Here is a 14,447-nt window from a genome sequence, read left to right as displayed (position 1 = left end):
TTGAAGAAAGCCCTGATTATTTAAAGTATCAATAAATACATTTACTTATGGCTTTCCATGTGGAGCATCAGCCATCACATCCATCTTTTTCTAGATGATATTTTATTTTAAAGTCATAAATCTGTAGCACTTCCAATCTCCTAACCTGTCTTTGTGACAGAGTAGCTATTGTGTCTAACAGGTTTTAAAGATGCATAGTCAGTCAGAGTGGTAAATTTGCTACCTTGCAAGTGCACATAACAAATGATCAAGTTGTATATATGGCCTAAAGTTCTTTGTCGTGTATAAAATAGTTTGGCGACCTTGTCAGTTTTCATTCGTCTGGCTCTCTGAGCTGAAAAAATATTCGAAGTTGGTTTCCAGCCAATCAAAATGTATTGTTTTAAAGCCACTCCCACCTCCACAAAATGAATTGTGGGAACCAAAAGGAAAAGGAAGACAAACATGGATTCTGATGAAGGCTCTAATCCAAAAACATTAACCTGTCTTCCTTTTTCAGGTCAACCTACTGTGCATTCCGCCTTCGTATGTTTAAGATTTTACAGCACTTGTGTTGTTTTCTTCCCTTTTATCTGTGCATTGTACAAAAAGGTTCTTTAATTGGAAGAGGTGTTAGGGTCAACTGTGATCGTTTGGGCAATAGGGTTAAAGGTTCAACTTATGCCATTAGCTTAGTTCCAGCCAACTTTTGACCAACAAGGATGTTTTTGCAGACATACTAAACAGAAGATTTGGTTTCAATTCTTGATGTTAATTTAGTTTTTAAATGAATTCAGACATCTCTCTACATATTCACAGGTGAGTATTGATAAATATTTAAATAGTTTGCCAAGGAATGCTATAGTTGAATCAGAATTATGCTTGGGTCAGGATTTTTATAGACTGATTATGTAAAAAAAAGAGCAGCTTTTATTGCTTTACCCAAGCCAAGTTAATCACTTACACTGCTATCGGGTCTAATTCAAAATGCTTTATAATACAAAATATATTTTACAAGGAATTGTTAGCGTGATCTAATGTACTGCAATGGAAACATTGCTGAGCAATGAACGTCTGAATAATTGGGATAAGTTTTAAGCTTGGCTCAGGATTTTACATTTTAGTGTTTTGCCTGGATCAGGAATTTGATATAATGGGAGAAAATTAGGAGTCATTTGGTACATATTATTTCTATAGTTGAATCAGAAATATGCTTAAAGTAGGTAGTTATTAATCTGAGGTCTAATGTATATCTAAAATTGTTTTTTTAAATCTATGTCCACTTTTGGCATTGAGTTAAGTTTTCTTGCACTATAAATTAAATACGCAGCATATCCAATTAACAGAGGACAGCCCGAGGGGATCGGAATGACATGACAGGTGGAACCAAACAAATAACGCTCAAGCATAAAGATGCAACTGTTTTGTGATGTTGAATCTATAATAAGGTGTACATCACAATGTTAGAGTTTCATTTTCTCAATTATTCATACCATGTCTTTTGTTTGTGGAACAAATGCATAACATCAACAATTCCAGTGCAAAAAACCCACATTTGCAAAATGTAAGCAGTCACGAACTCCACCCATTGTTCCACAAACCACAGTCTCCTACAATCAGTTAACAGCAGCTTCTCCAAGATCATTCACCAAATACGCAAACCAAAGAAACCAAACTTCTGTTTTACCAGTGCAATACCAGCACTTTGGGGTTGATTTTCACCACCCTTATTTGGTGTTAATGGGGCGGTAATGGCCTCAAAATGGAGTCAGTAGCCTTACCGCTCCATTTTAAAAGGGGACCTACCGCCGGGTGTCCAGAGTGCCCGCCTGTTTCAAGCGATCGGCCACTTTCAATATGGAAATCGGGGTCCTAAGACATAAATAGGCAGGAACTGGTCTCAGGCTCCGATCAGTTCCCTTGGTGATGGAAGAGAAGAGAAGAGGAGAGAAGAGAAGAGAAGAGGAGAGGAGAGGAGAGGAGAGGAGAGAAGAGAAGAGAAGAGAAGAGAAGAGAAGAGAAGAGAAGAGGAGAGGAGAGGAGAGGAGAGAAGAGAAGAGAAGAGAAGAGAAGAGAAGAGAAGAGAAGAGAAGAGAAGAGGAGAGGAGAGGAGAGGAGAGGAGAGGGGAGGTCCTCTAAAGGTAAATATTGAATTATTTTTGTGGACCCCGGAGAACTGACCTTGCTGCCAATAACAATTGGTTAACGAAATACAAGTGAAATAATTAGTTGGCTTCAAGATTCCAATGGTGTATTTTTTGAAAATTAACTTATCACGAAAGAGAGAGAGCTCTCCTCTCTCTTTCACACTCTGACTCAACACTGACAGAGAAGCAGCAAGATCCCAAAGGCTGAGAGTAAGTTAATTTCTCTTTGTGTATAATGCAGCCCCATCGGGGCTGATCTTGAGCATTTCTGGGGTGGGCCCTACCAAGGCTGTTCAGTAGAACGGGGTTTAAGACATTTAGCCAGATTAGGCAGAAATGATTAGAGTTATAACAAGACAATAATTTAACTCAACCCAATATATGGCAAAAGAGAAATTGCAGAAAATGTTATCTTAATTAGTACATGCAGTTTGTTCAGTACAAATTCATTTCAGCAGAAGGACTTGTGACGAACATGTCATGATATAAATAGATGCTGTATCATCATAAGCAGCGAGAGCTAGTAAATACTTCCTTCAGCGAGACTGATCAGATTATTCACAAGAATTAAATTAAATAAGTTATGCTCGGTTGAAAAAATGTGGATATTTATGATAGGCCAGCAAATTGCCATTTGCAGTATTAGTGTGCCGAAGTGTAGCACCTTCGTCTGTAGGAACGGAATGGCCATATGGGAAATCGGGGCATTTCTTGACTGCCCCTGTGAATGGTTCCATAGTGCTGTATTATCGGCGCCCCTTTCTTTGCATGAGAATTCCTTGGAATCACACGCCCAATTGGGGGAGTCAGTTAAAATAAATGATAAATTTATGGCTGAGTTAAAACAGAGGACTGAGGTGTGTCAAATGAAGGTCTCAAACATTCATACGCTAATATCTCAACAGCAATTTTAAGGCTCATATCTTGTCACCTTGATTTATTGAACTGGATTTCCCTCTTGTTGGCGGAGTTGCAGTGGGCAGCACTTCCACCCATTGCTTTGTCCCCGACCCATTAGGCATGCAAGGCAATAAGAGGAAACCTACCTCTGCCATTAAGGAAAGTTCTTGTGGTGCTACAATGGGACAACAGTTGCAGTACCTGATGAGGCAGAAGCATTTAAAAGGAAGCAGAAAAGCCTGGAGATCCAGGAGGGACTTGCGGCTTTTAGACTTCGGACTGGGTCGAGGTCTTACACGGGAAGGATCTGAGGCCTTATGGGAGGGAGAAGTGTCCACTTCAGGGTCTCTTCCTTCCAAAAGCAGCAGTAGTGGGCCTACTGCCATTGCCCCAGGGACTACTGCCATTCATCTCCTGGTGGCAGAAGGCAGGGAAATGGGTCAGCTTGCTGGGTCCCACCTCTCCGCTGTAATTTACATCCAATGGATAGGAAAGGTACACCAATTCCAGGCAGAATAGCCGAGGAAAGTCCAGCCCATCCTGTTTACATCAGATGTTTAAGGTATCATTTTTCAGTGCATTTTTATTTAAAACATTTACAAGAGTGAAGATGTTAAAAATATTTCCAATTTCCAGACCACATTTGTGCCATTAAAAGAATCTGTACACGTCTAACACTACCTCATTATAATGGAAACTTTGGGCTGTAATCATTACTTAGCATGGTCGTGAACTCAAAATCACTTTCATTTCAAAGCACGAACATTTCCCAATCACTCTGCAAATCAGACCTATAGGAAAGCAACTCTTTCCATCAATTGTTTTTCTTCAGTGTTTTCTGACAGATAAAACAATCATCGGTGTCTCTATCATATACAGATCTCTTTCTGTTTCCAAAAAAAGTAGTGCAGGAAAAGGCAGGCAACCCTGGAATTGGAGCAGCAAATATTCAGGCAAATTACAGAAATATGCAAGAACTATAGAGTTGTGATAATGGGGGACTTCAATTATTCCAAAATAGACTGGGACAGTAAGAATGTAAAGGGCAAAGAAGGGGAGGAATTCCTGAAATGTGTTCAAGAGAACTTTCTGGAACAGTGGGAGCTAAATTGGGCCGTGTAGCGCCCGTTGTTTCGGCGCTACACGGCCTCTCTGACATCCAAGATGGCACATTTCCAGAATGACGTGTGCTGAATGCCATCTTGGTATAGGAGTTAGCGCATGCACAAATACCGAATGCTGGAAGCATGAAAAGTAGGGAGAAAATGCATGCAATCCATGTGCAACGTTGATTTAAAGTGATAGACACCATTTTGCACCTTAAAGCTCAACTCAACACACAATCTTAACCCCGACCATCTGAATGTGTCTTATAGTGCCTGAAGGTTCCCCCACCAGCGCTATTTAAAGGGGCCATGCAGATGTTGCAGCTTAGTTGCTAGATTATTGCTTCTGGCTGCTGGTGGAGTAGGAAGTGTTTCTTGAAGCTTCGTATTCTTACTGTGAGTTCCTAGACTACATTTGAGAGTGGGTTGGCAGGTACTGCCTTACGGTTCGGAAAGTTGCAACCATGGTTGAACAACATTCCTGGCAACCACGGGCGGTCTGCTAGGGCTCCCGCTTGGCATTGAGCATGACTGGGAGCGTGCATAGCAGGTCAAGCTGCGAGGAGATGGAGGACGAGGAGGTGCAGGGCACTGAGCAGGAGGCTGTACCCAATGAGGGCCTTCCGGGACCAATTCTCTTACCTCAACATGACTGAGCAGGATTGCATCCGACGCCTGAGGTTCACCAAGGAGGCCGTGACCAAGATCTGTCAACTGGTGCGGCCACAACTGCAGCCTCAGAGCAGGGCGAGGACAGTATTGCCTGTGGCTGTGAAGGTCACCGTGGTGCTGAATTTCTACGGCTCAGGAGCATTTCAGGCCTCTGCTGGTGACATGAGCAACATCTCGTAGTATGCATAAGGGAGGTCACAAACGCACTGTACCAGATGAGGAACAGGTTCATCACCTTCCCTCTCCACAGAGACAAGTAGAACGAGCAAGCATGGGGGTTCAACAGCATTGCATGCTTCCCCATAGTGCAGGGTGCCATTGACTGCACACACATTGCCCTACGTGCCCCGCATATCAACTCGGCCGTCTTCATCAACCGAAAGGGCTTTCACTCCCTGAACGTGCAGCTGGTGTGCGACCACATGCATCGAATCATGGAGGTCGATGCCCACTACCCTGGGAGCAGTCACGATGCCTTCGTCATGCGGCAGTCCAACGTGCCAGCTATCTTTCCCCCGACTTGGCAAGTCAAAAGATGACTACTGGGTGACAAGGGCTATCCACTCACGCTGTGACTCATGACTCTGGTCAGGAACCCACCCACACGGGCACAGCAGGCCTATAATGAGAGCCATGCTGCCTCTCGCAACATCGTGGAGCACACCATAGGCCTCCTCCAAAAATGTTTCCGCTGCCAGTACTTCCCTGAGCGGGTGGGCAGATTTGTGGTGGTCTGCTACATGCTGTACAACCTCGCCATCATGAGGGACCAGCCTTTGCCACCAATGATTGGAGAATACCCTGAGCCAGAGGTGGAGGAGGAGGAGGCTGAGGAGGACGAGGTGGAGGAGAAGGAAGAGGCTGAGGAGGAGTGGGAGGGGGTGGAGCCGGAAGAGGAAGTGGAGGAAGACGCAAGGGTTCAACAGGAACCACACACCTTATCTGCAAGGGCTCTGTGTGCTCGCCTGATCCATGCCCACTATCAATAATGTGAACTATATCCCCCAACTCACCGATATTCCGACACTCCCCACCTTTCCGCTCCCACAAGACAATCAAATCGCCCTCCATCTGATTACACATTGGTTTTCCTCTCAGCTCATTGCATAAATAAAAACCGTCACCAAATGCAAATCAAAGTCACGTTTATCAATGAATAAATGAAATTATGCAAACATAACAGAACTATTCACCCTTCTGCATTCCCTTAGTGCCTGTTGTTCGTGTGCCTTTACCTATCTTAGTGCTCCTACGAGGTGCTTCCCCAGTGGCTGGAGCATGGGTGGTGAAAGGCTGCTGGCCTTCAATGGAGGAGCTCGCAGATGGCCTTGGAGGACGACCTCGAGCAGCTCTGGGCTGGGAGGGCCCAGCTTTAGACTGCACCATCTCAGCCTGGGCTGCAGCAGTTTGGCCTGGCTGGCCAATAGGCAACAACAGGGGCACTGGCAGAGTGGCAGGGGTGGGAGCATGAAGGCTGTCGTCCTGAGAGAGGACAGCAGGTCTGACTGCCATGGCGCCACTGCCACAGTCCTGGGGAGGCACCTCAGCAATCCTGGTGATCAGCTGGAGAACGGATTGCTGGAGTGCTGTGTCGCCCTGGAAGCCCCGTTCCACAGTGGTCCCCAGACCCACGATAGCAGCAGTCTGAGCTTCCAAGGCAGCAGTCAGACCTTGGATGGCAGATGCTTGTGCTGCATTGGAAGCTGTGACATCAGTCACCAGACACTGCATCATGGTGGGTTCCACAGGTGCGCTGATGGAGGTGACAACCCGTTCCACGTTGGAAAGGATGTGCTCCAAGCTCTGCGCAAAGCCCTGTGACAAGTTGGAGCTGGACTCCTCCATGCCCCTTCTCATTGTGTGCAGGCTTTCTGGCAGGCTTTCCAGTGCCCCAAGCATTTGGTGGTGTACGCCCATCAGCCTGATCAAAGTCCTCATCTGACTCCTCTGCAGCAGAACTAGTGAGCGACCTCACCCTCCGGCGAGCTGGCACCTGTGGTATCCGTTCCCCCCACCCCGGCTCCTGCGCACTTGTGCTCAGTGTCTCACCACGTGAAGATCCCTCCACTAACCTAACCTCTAAAGGACGTGCAGTGTCAGTCTCTGAGCTGGTGGAAGCAAGTGTCAGATCGAGTGACGGTGTGGCTTCAGTGACCCTCCCCCCTCCTCCTCCTCCTCGGACGGTGCCGCCACGTGTTCTTGGGTATCTGCAATGACAAAGGGAAACAGGTTGAGTTTTGGAGTGAGGAGAGGAGCAAGTAAGACACGCAGGCCGACAGCATCTGCAGCACGGGAGTCAGAAAAGATTATGGGAGGAGGGAGACGTGGGAAAGGAGAAGGAGGATTAGATATGCAGAGACCCCCTTCATCAGGATCTCCAGCACGGCATGTTGTCACGGCTGCAGCGATGGCCCACCCAATGATCCGAAGCACTGTCTCCTCTAGGAGGGAGAGAACCTGAAAACGTGCCCGTCCACCCTCAGGTCCCTCTTGCTGCTGGCTGTTATGTGCCACCTTCTCCTGCAAGACAGAGGACAGTGCGTCAGTGAGTATCCTGCAAGGTGTGTGGGTGATGTGCCTGTCGTGGTCGAATAGCTGCCAGTTTGTGTGACCTGTGAGTGGTGGTTGTGTGGCCTGCATGTTTGGTACTATATGTGAGTGAGATGCAGCATACCGAGTGCAGCATTGCGTATGGATGGGCAGTGTTTGTTGGCGGGTGGGTGACGGGGAGTGTGATGCATGGAGCAGTGGTGTGGTTGGTAGGATGTGCCACTTGACACTTGCATTCATTCACCTTGATCACTCATGTCAAATCATTGAACTTCTTTTGGCACTGCACCCACGTGTGTGGTACAATGCTCCTGGCGTTGACTTCCTGCACCACAGCCTGCCAATACCTGTGGAGCTGCAGTCTGGAGGGTCTCCTGCCACACTGCGGGTACATGTTGGCCCTCCTTTCATCCACCCCTTCCACCAGGGCCTCCAGAGCATCATCGGAGAAGTGTGGAGCCCTCTCTCTCGTGCCGGTCCTGGTATCCTCGTGGCCATCTTTCCCTTCTCCAAGTAAGCTGTGTCCCTGCCATTTGAAATGTGCACCTGCACCTTTAAGAGGTGCAGGCTGTTGATAACGTGTGCTGTGCACGCCCCATTTCCAACTTCCTCATTCTCTGTGAAGCCTCTCAGCAGCGCGGGTAGTGCTGGCTGCATGGAGATGTCATGGTAAGTAGCAGGCAGCACGAAGTTCACGTGCTGCCTGCGTAGGGGCCATCAGGTGCGGGGTACTAGCGCATCACACTACCCCCGCCCGAAAATGGCCTTTATCGAATTTTCTCCCCCCAGTGTGTTTCCAGCCCAACAAGGAAGGAAGCAGTGCTGGATCTAGTTCTGGCGAATGAAGTGGGGCAGGTGGAGCATGTTTCAGTGGGGGAGCATTTGGAAAACAGTGATCATAATATCAATAGGTTTAGAACAGTTATGGAAAAAGACAAGGAATAATAAATGTGAAAATATTTAGCTGGAGGAGGGCTAATTTCAGGAGTTAAAAAGGGATCTTGCCCAGGTGGATTGGAATCAAAAATTGGTAGGCAGAACTGTAAGTGAACAATGGGAGAACTTCAAGGATATAAATAGTAAAAGGGTAGTCAAAGGAAGGGTGGGACCAATTAGGGATTGTGGGAGCAGAGGGCATAGCTGAGGTACTAAATGAATACTTCACTTCCGTCTTCACTAAAGAAGAGAATCCTGCAATTGTAGCAGTAAAGGAGGAGGTAGTAGCGATATTGGATAGGATAAAAATAGATAAAGAGGAGGTACTTAAAAAATTGACAGCATTCAAAGTAGAAAAGTCACCTGGTCCAGATGGGATGCATCCTAGGTTACTGAGGGAAGTAAGAGTGTCAATTGCGGAGGCTCTGGCCACAATCTTCCAATCCTCCTTAGATATGGGGACAGTGCCAGAGGACTGGAGGATTGCAAATGTTCAAAAAGGGGGAAAGGGATAAACCCAGCAATTACAGACCAGTCAGCCTAAAGTCAGTGGTGGGGAAACTTTTAGAGACAATAATCAGGGACAAAATTAATTGGCACTTGAGAAAGTATGGGCTAATGAATGAAAGTCAGAAAGGATTTGTGAAAGGCAAATCGTGTTTGACTAAGTTGACTGAGTTCTTTAATGAAGTTACGGAGAAGGTTGATGAGGGTAGTGTGGTTGATGTTGTGTATATGGACTTTCAAAAGGCATTTAATAAAGTACCACTTAATAGACATTTTAGCAAAATTAAGGCCCATGGGATGAAAGGGACAATGGCAACGAGGATACAAAATTGGCAAAGGGACAGAAAGCAGAGAATAGTGGTGAACAGTTGTTTTTCAGACTGGAGGGAAGTATACAGTGGTGTTCCCCAGTTTCAGTATTAGGGCCACTGCTCTTTTTGATATATATTAATGACCTGGACTTGGGTATACAGTATATAATTTCAAAATTTGCTGATGACACGAAACTTGGAAATGTAGTAAACAATGTGAAAGATGGTAACAGACTTCAGGAGGACATAGACAGACTGGTGAAATGAGCAGTCACATGGCAGATGAAATTTAACGCAGAGAAGTGTGAAGAGACACATTTTGGTAGGAAAAATGAGGAGAGGCAATATAACTAAATGGTACAATTTTAAAGGGGTTGCAGGAACAGAGAGAACTGGGGGTATTCATACACAAGTCTTTGAAGGTGGCAGGACAAGTTGAGAAGGCTGTTAAAATGGCATATGGGAACCTGGGCATAGAGTACAAAAGCAAGGGGGTTATGCTAAACCTTTAAAAAACAGTTGTTCGGCCTCAGCCAGACTACTGTATGCAATTCTGGGCACCACACTTTAGGAAGGATGTCAAGGCCTTACAGAAAGTGCAAAAGAGATTTACTAGAATGATACCAGGGAGTAAATAAGAAGAAACTGTTCCCAGTGGCAGAAGGGTCGGTAACCAAAGGACACAGATTTAAGGTGATTGGCAAAAGAACCAGAGGCGACATGAGGGAACATTTTTTTATGTAGCGAGTTGTAATGGTCTGGAATGCACTGGTTGAAAGGGTGGTGGAAGCAGATGCAATAGTAACATTCAAAAGGGAATTAGTTAAATACTAGAAGGGAAAAAATTTACAAGACTATGGGGAAAGGTAAGGGAATGGGACTAATTGGATAGCTCTTTCACAGAGGCGACACAGGCACAATGGACCGAATGGCCTCCTCCTTTCCTCATAAGTCTAACTGTTTTTCAGACTTTTTGTTATCACTTATGAGCCCTGACATTTACCCAATTTTGGTGTAAGAACATCTTTCAAATTTTGTCTGCAGGTTTCCCACGTGACAGCCAGCCAAATTGACAGGCTTGCTTGTAAGGTTCTCAAAATTCACAGATCCCCCAAAACTCGGAGAAAAACCCTAAAGAAATTCACCTTTTCCCTGAGCATGGAAAACTTTGGCCATTGACTATAATCCTAAAATGGAAGGATAGGTGATAGGTCACCAGACGAAATCAACAACACACACACAGTGGAACGTGGGAGAATTAATGCTTCAGACATGTCTCTGTTTTAATGCAAAACCGACAGCAGGTGGTCGACAATCACTCCCATTGAAAGAGGCAACTGCTCCAGACAAGGTGGGGCCATGCCTTTGTTTTAAAGCAAAACCCATCAACACCTAGGACGTTGGATACAAAAGGTAGCCTTGTGTGACAAGCTCTAAAAATCGGAATTAACAATGACCCATCGGGAGAAGCAATTGCAACATGATGAGGGACCATCAAATAGCCATCAAAGATTCTTAAGGACTTTGTAAGAACTGTTTAAACAGACATGAAGTGCCTTTTATTAAAAAAAAGGTGACGAAGACCATTGTAAGAGAGGGATATAGAAGTGGAAACTCGAAACCTCTCGTGCGCTCTCTCTCTCTCTCTCTCACCTCCTCTAATGTGGTGTGAAGCAGAAGGCCCGGGAATCCCAACCCCCAAGAATTAAAAATAAAGAAAACATTAAAATGGAGGCATGCAGCCTCCTTAAAAGATTTTACTGACCAACCTGCTTCCTGAGAGTGGGTTGGTCGCCCACCCCTCGACCCGCCTCTGTTAAAACTGGAAGTGGGTGGGTTGGGGTCGGGTTTTATATTTTTACAATTTTTACCTTTTCACCTGACCCCAACCCACCTGTTCTTGGGGGTTAAAATTTACCCCATGGTTTTTGTCCTGAATTGACGAGGAACGTTTGGCAAAGGATTTGCTAATAATTTATCAAAGATAAAAATATGATGGCCCTGAATTTCCGTGGGCTTTCTCTCAATCTCCTGTTGCATCTTCGATTGAAGATTGACGGAGTCCCTGGAGAAATGGTATAAACAGCAGCCATTCACGGCGTCTCTCGGGGTTCTGCTGAAGTTATGGCAGGAGATCAGGAGAATTCCCCCGGACATACAGGACCATGCTCTATTTGTGTTCAGGTGTCTTTCTCATTACATTTGAAGAACTTGTTGTTCAGAACTTTATAACTTTTCATTGCTGTGATTCCAAAGTAACAAAAAAATGGAGATTAGCTTTTAAGATAAAACTTGACCTAGCTGAATAGATTACAGAACTAGAACTGTAAAACTGTTATTCAAATCCAGAAAGGAAACTCAAGGGCAGTTTTAAAAATATTGTAATACTGCAAGAGATTTTCAGCTTATTTTTCCCTGTAAAGGCCTCTTGTGGTTACCACTTTGGGCTTTCAGTTGTGGAGCTTTCAGAATATGTGGAGGGATAAAAGCACATCTTCCTTGCATTCTTTTCCTATCTTCTTCACCATCTTATACTTTCAAATCAATTTAATTAATGAGGTGCGATGCCCCAAATATACTTTTAAACTGTTGATGTGCACTTCACACAATTGCCAGTAATTTCCATGGTGGTCCTTCTGATCTCCCACTTTGGCAGGAGATAGATGGAAACCCCGGAAAAACAGCATAAACAACCGTTATGGCGGGAGATTGGGGAACGGCCACAGAAATTCTACTCCAATACTTTAAATTATACTAGTAGATTTCCCATAGCATTGGCGACATGACGCAGACCAAGGGGTCAGATTCCACATGTACGCAGATGGCACCCAGCTTTATCTCTCCATCACCTCTCTCAACCCCTCCACTACCTCTGTGCTGTTAGATGCAATTTCCTGCAGCTAAACATTGGGAAGTCCAAAATCATAATTTTTGGCCCGCGTCACAAGCTCTGTACACTCGCCATCAACTCCACCCTCATCCCCCACCACTGTCTCAGGTTAAACTCGCCTATTCACAATCTTGACATCCTGTTTGACAGTGAGCTGAACTTACAACCCCATCTCCACTCCATCACAAAGAATGCCTAATTCTGCCCCTGTAATATCACCCATCTCTGCCCCCCACTTCAGTCATTGCGCTATTGAAATCCCATCCATGCCTTTGTCACCTACAGACTCAACTATTCCAATCCTGTCCTGACCAGCCTCTCAGCCTCCACTCTCCATAAGCTTCAGCTGATCCCAATCCCCGCTGTCCATATTATATCCATCACAAAATCCCACTCATCTATCACCCTTTTCCTTGCTGACCTATATTGGTTCCCAGTCCCCCAACGCCTCAAATTAAAAATTCTCATCCTCTTAAATTAATCAAGGCCAATCATCTCAGTCCCAGGACATCGCTGCAGGAGTTCCTCAGGGCAGTGTCCTAGGCCCAATCATCTTCAGCTGCTTCATCAATGACCTTCCCTCCATCATAAGGTCAGAAGTGGGGATGTTTCCTGATGAGTGCACAGTGTTCAGTTCCATTTGCAACTCCTCAGATAATGAAGCAGTCCGTGCCCACATGCAGCAAGACCTGGACAACATCCAGGCTTGGGCTCATAAGTGGCAAGTAACATTTGTGCCAGACAAGTGCCAGGCAATGACCATCTACAACAAGAGAGAGTCTAACCACCTCCCCTTGACATTCAACGGAATTACCATCGCCGAATACCCCACCATCAACATCCTGGGGGTCACCATTGAACAGAAACTTAACTGGACCAGCCACATAAATACTGTGGCTACAAGAACAGGTCAGAGGCTGGGTATTCTGCGGCAAGTGACTCATCTCCTGACTCCCCAAAGCTTTTCCACCATCTACAAGGCACAAGTCAGGAGTGTGATGGAATGCTCTCCACTTGCCTGGATGAGTGCAGCTCCAACAACACTCAAGAAGCTCGATACCATCCAGGACAAAGCAGCCCGCTTGATTGGCACCCCATCCACCACCTTAAACATTCACTCCTTCCACCACTGGCGCACCGTGGCTGCAGTGTGTACCATCCACAGGATGCACTGCAGCAACTCGCCAAGGTTTCTTCGACAGCACCTCCCAAACCCGCGACCTCTATCACCTAGAAGGACAAGGGCAGCAGGCACATGGGAACAACACCACCTCCACATTTCCCTCCAAGTCACACACCATCCCGACTTAGAAATATATCGCCTTTCCTTCATCGTCGCTGGGTCAAAATCCGGGAACTCCCTTCCTAACAGCACTGTGGGAGAACCTTCACCACACGGACTGCAACGGTTCAAGAAGGCGGCTCACCACCGCATTCTCGGGGGCAATTGGGGATTGGGCAATAAATGTTGGTCTTGCCAGCGACGCCAACATCCCATGAATGAATTTTTAAAAATCCATCCATGGCCTTGTCCCTCCCTTTATATGTAGCTACATTCCCCACCCTCAAAACTTCCTGTTCCTCTGACCTCTTGTGCAACCCTTCATCCCAGCTTTGGTGGCCGTTCCTTCAATCACCCAGGCTCTGCATTCCACAGTTCTCTTCCTAAATCAATTATCTCTCCACCTCCCTCTCCTTTAAGACCCTTCTTAAAATCCAGTGTTTTGGCTAGGCTTTGAGTTATCCATTCTAATATCTCCTTCTTTGGTTCAGCATCCATATTTTCGTTATGCATCTGTGAAGCGCCGGGGACATTTTTCCATTTTAAAGGCATTATATAAATGCTTGTTGTTGTTCTTGTTGCGATCATTATCATTGGTGTCAATGCTGATATGTAGTCGGGAGCATGGTTGTGATGTTTAGCTACTAATCACTCCTGTCCCTTTAAGACCACTGCTCAACTAATCCAGGTAGGCAAATCAATGTAGCTGTTTCAAAATGCTGAGGTCAATCATAGCACATTTGTAACTGCCTGTAAATTGAGAGCTCTCGGTCAGAAGAATGCACGATGAAATTATTGTTTTTCTTTGTCTCTTTCTTTAATATTGTTTACATATGTAACAAAATATTAAACTTTGGTGTGTGATGTCTGGTCAATGGTTTCTGGATTTGATAGATGCATGCTAGGCACAAAATCTTTCTACGTGGACCAGCACATCTCTCATGGCTTTTTTCTCGTGGACTCAGAGGTTACGCTTTGCTGGGTGGTTTCTAGGGTGTGGAAGTGAGGGAGGGCTGCACATCCCAACTGAACAAATTTGGAAAGAAGTTTGTGAGATCTCCCGGAGACAGTGAAGTAACTAAATAGTAGTTTCCCTAAACACTACACGTAGGTCAGTAAATAAATTTGTTTCTCTCACATACCGTATATACATAAATAAGGCCCCGA

The 14,447-nt window shown here is 45.5% G+C and overlaps 1 long non-coding RNA gene across 1 annotated transcript; it reads left to right on the top strand.

Annotated features, from left to right (window-relative positions):
• Positions 1-592: 592 nt before the first annotated feature.
• LOC137340009 (uncharacterized) lies at positions 593-14,155 on the top strand. The gene is made up of 2 exons (XR_010966683.1): positions 593-798; positions 10,153-14,155. It is a non-coding gene; the product is annotated as an uncharacterized lncRNA (long non-coding RNA).
• Positions 14,156-14,447: the final 292 nt, after the last annotated feature.

Source organism: Heptranchias perlo, chromosome 1, assembly GCF_035084215.1.
Source record: "Heptranchias perlo isolate sHepPer1 chromosome 1, sHepPer1.hap1, whole genome shotgun sequence".
In the NCBI taxonomy this organism is placed as follows: Eukaryota; Metazoa; Chordata; class Chondrichthyes; order Hexanchiformes; family Hexanchidae; genus Heptranchias; species Heptranchias perlo.
This window is presented reverse-complemented; position numbering and strand designations above follow the sequence as displayed.